Genomic DNA, 4193 nt, shown 5'->3' on the forward strand with positions numbered 1-4193 from the left:
AATTCCAATATAGGAGAGAGAGAGTGTGATTTTGGAACTTTGAGTCAGAAAACAAAAAAAAAAAATTGTATGAAAATTTCAGAAAATTAGCGCCAATTTCAGAGATGGCGCTAATTTTATTTGGTACATTCAATAGCGGCGACTACAGTCGCCGCTAATTATCTCAAATAGCGGCGATCCAGTATGTTGCCGCTATTTGAGGTATTTTTTTTTTTATAAAAAAATTATACTTACAATTTTTTAATATTTTTTTATTTATTATTATTATTATTTTTTTTAATTTTTCTCTTGTAATATGTTCTTATTATTATACTATTAACTAAAAAATTTCGTTTAATAAATTTTTATGATAAAAATAATTAAGTTGATATTTATCTTATAATTAATTATAAAATAATACAAAATCCAAAGATAATATAAGATCAATATAACTAAGGCACTAAGATAATATAAAAAGCTTACAAACCTTCAATTATATCCAGTTTGATCTATCAATTAATCATATCACGATCAATCGAACTAATTTACTAGGATTGATCGGATGTTTGATCGAACATTTAATCCTTTCACGATCAATCGAACTAATTCATTAGGATCGATCGGATATTTATTTGAGCATTTGATCCTATCACGATCAATCGAACTAATTCACAAGGATCGATCAGATGTTTGACCGATCATTTGATCATATCGTGATCAATCGAACTAATTCCTTAGGATCGATCAAATGTTTGATCGATCGTTTGATCCTATCACGATCAATCCAACTAATTTACCTGGATCGATCGGATGTTTGATCGATCATTTGATCTTATCACGATCAATCGAATTAATTCAGTAGGATCAATCGAATGTTTAACCGATAATTTGATCATATCACGGTCAATCGAATTAATTTAGTAAGATCGATCGAACATTTGATTCTATCAAGATCAATCGAGCTAATTCATTAGGATCGATTAGATATTTGATCGAACATCTGATCCTATCACGATTAATCGAACTAATTCATTAGGATCGATCGGATGTTTAATCGATCATTTAAATATATCACGATCAATCGAACTAAAGCATTTAGATCGATCGGATGTTTGATAGAACATTTGATCCTATCACGATCAATCGAACTAATTCATTAGGATCGATCGGATGTTTAATCGATCATTTAAACATATCACGATCAATCGAACTAATTCATTTAGATTGATCGGATGTTTGATCGAACATTTGATCTTATCATGATCAATCGAACTAATTCATTAGGATCAATTGGATGTTCGATCAATCATTTGTTCTTATCACGATCAATCGAACTAATTCACCTTGATCGATCGATCATTTGATCCTATCACGATCAATTGAATTAATTCACCAAGATTGGTCGATTGTTCGATCAAACATTTAAATAAGAATAAGAAATAGAAAACTTCAATAATAATTAATACGAGAATTTGTTCTCTTTAAAAGGAAAAAATAAATATTGATTTTTTTATAAAAAATAAGAATAGAAAATAGAAAAAAATTCACCAATAATTAATATAAAAGAAATAATGACATATTATTGGAGGTGAATTTTTGGTAAATAATCTTTTCTATTATATATGTAAGGTCACTAGCATTGCCCCAATATTTAAAATTTAATTAATTAATTAATTAATTAATTAATTATTATTATTATTTTTTTATTTTTTTTTTTCAGTGGTAAATAGCGGCAAATACTAAGGTTGCCACTATTGAGGGATCAATAGCGGCAACTTTTTAAAGTTGCCGCTATTAGGCACTTAATAGCGGCCACCTTGAAAGTTGCCGCTATTAGCGGCAACTTTATGTTGCCGCTAATAGGCCAAGTAGTTTTTTATTTGTTTTTTTGTCTGGACGAATAGCGGCAACTACCAAAGTTGCCGCTATTGATCTCTAAAAAGTTGCCGCTATTAGGACCTTAATAGCGGCAACAATATGTTGCCGCTACTAGGCCAAGTATTTTTTTATTTTTTTTTGTCTGGACGATTAGCGGCAACTACCAAAGTCGCCGCTATTGATCCTCCAATAGCGGCAACTTTTAACGTTGCCGCTATTAGGCCCCTAATAGCGGCAACTTTATGTTGCCGCTATTAGGACAAGTATTTTTTTATTTGTTTTTTGTCTGGACGATTAGCGGCAACTATCAAAGTTGCCACTATTGATCCTCCAATAGCGGCAACTTTTAACGTTGCCGCTATTAGGCCCTTAATAGCGGCCACTTTATGTTGCCGCTATTAGGACAAGTATTTTTTTATTTGTTTTTTGTCAGGACGATTAGCGGCAACTACCAAAGTTGCCGCTATTGATCCTCTAATAGCGGCAACTTTTGAAGTTGCCGCTGTTGCGCTCATAATAGCGGCAATGGATTGTTGCCACTAATTGTGTTTAAATAGCGGCAACTCGAGTCGCCGCTATTGAGTGCCTAACAGCGGCAACTTGGTAAGGTGGCCGCTGATGGGTAGTAAATAGCGGCAACACATGTTGCCGCTATTAGTATTGCTGCTAAATATCAACTATTTTGGTATTTAGCGTCCGCTATTAGCGGCGACGATAAAGTCGCCGCTAATTGCCTCTCATTAGCGGCGACTTTTAAAAGTTGCCGCTAATGATCCCTCATTAGCGGCAACTTTGGGGTCGCCGCTAATAAGTTGGTTGCTAATGACCAAATTTCTTGTAGTGTTATCTATAAAAGAATGTATATCTTCTCTCTTTGAAATCAAGTGTCTTATTGTATTGACTCAGGCTCCATACTCGACTAGCCAGGATAAGCAAATGTTCATATGCAAGTTGGCTTCTTAAGCCGTTTAAGAGTACTTGAAGTTTAATTTTTTTTATTTTTATAAGAGCCAGCTCGCAAGCTAGCTTGGCTCGACTTATTATGGGCTTGAGCTCAATTTTTTTTGGCTTACCCTTGAGCTTGGCTCGAGCTCGAATAAAATTTAAACGAGCCAAGCTTGAACAAGGGAAACTCGCTTAAGCTTGGCTTGTTTACACCCCTACCTATGCTTTATTAAAATAAAACATCCCAATAAAATAAATAAATAACGGAGGAACAATATAATTTTCTAGTCAATTTATATCAGCTCAAAGAGAGACCTAAGGAAAAATATTATTAGCTTAATAGGTTTGTGATTATATCACATGACACTATTTAACCACAATTAATTCTACTAAAAATTGTGACTACACTCTGATGATTATTTTTGATTTAATCAATTAATTCTTATGACGTTCTTATTGCATTTTACCCCTCCATAGAATCCTTCTGTAGTCGAACCAAAGTCTTTCAACTGTTATTTTGTTCACTACCTCTTTTCCTTGAGTCACTGATTTAAATTCTTGATTATCTTTATGTACCTTGTGAGAATACATCTCACCTTTTATATGTATAAGTTTTGAGTGTACCTATTGAAAACACTTGGTCTCTCACAAGGGATTTGGTTTCCTTCTTGAAGTCGATGTTCCCACAATGTTATATATGATTATCCAACGTACTGAGTACTATTGACCGACGATAAGTCCCACTCTTAGATACATCTAAGTAATCAACACCTCACATATGATGATACAAACCTTGGGTAGAACGCACTTTTGAAAACCGGCTTGTAAGGGAAGGGTGCCCAAGAGCTTATATACACACGGTTAAGATTAGACTTAAGCCATGTGGGACACTAGGATCGTAACATACTACCACGCTTCTGTTGTCGATGTCTACGGCGGCCCACTTTTTTGACACTGACCCGATGGTAGTCATTTCTCTTTTGGCGGCTCCTCTCACCTATTTTAATATAGCCCATAAGTAGCCCCCTCCATGACTCGAGCCCCTCAACATGGTGGCTAGTTCTGATACCAAATGATATAAACCTTGGGTAGAACTTAGCCTTGAAAATCGGCTTGCAAGGGAAGGGTGCCCAAAAGTTTATATACACACGATTAAGATTAGACTTAAGCCATGTGGGATACTAGGATCGTAACATATGAGTTCACGAACTTCTTAGGATTTAGAGTAAATGTTAAGATGTTGTGCACGTATATCAATTGTTATGATAGTATATACAATTGATGACTCAAGTGGTCCTGTTCGGTGTATGGCACAACCTTGCAATACCCCAACATATTAACTTGAAGCCTCCCTGCTTCTCATGACCAAGATAAGCAACTTGAGGTTTAAC

Source organism: Corylus avellana, chromosome ca5, assembly GCF_901000735.1.
Source record: "Corylus avellana chromosome ca5, CavTom2PMs-1.0".
Taxonomy (NCBI): Eukaryota; Viridiplantae; Streptophyta; class Magnoliopsida; order Fagales; family Betulaceae; genus Corylus; species Corylus avellana.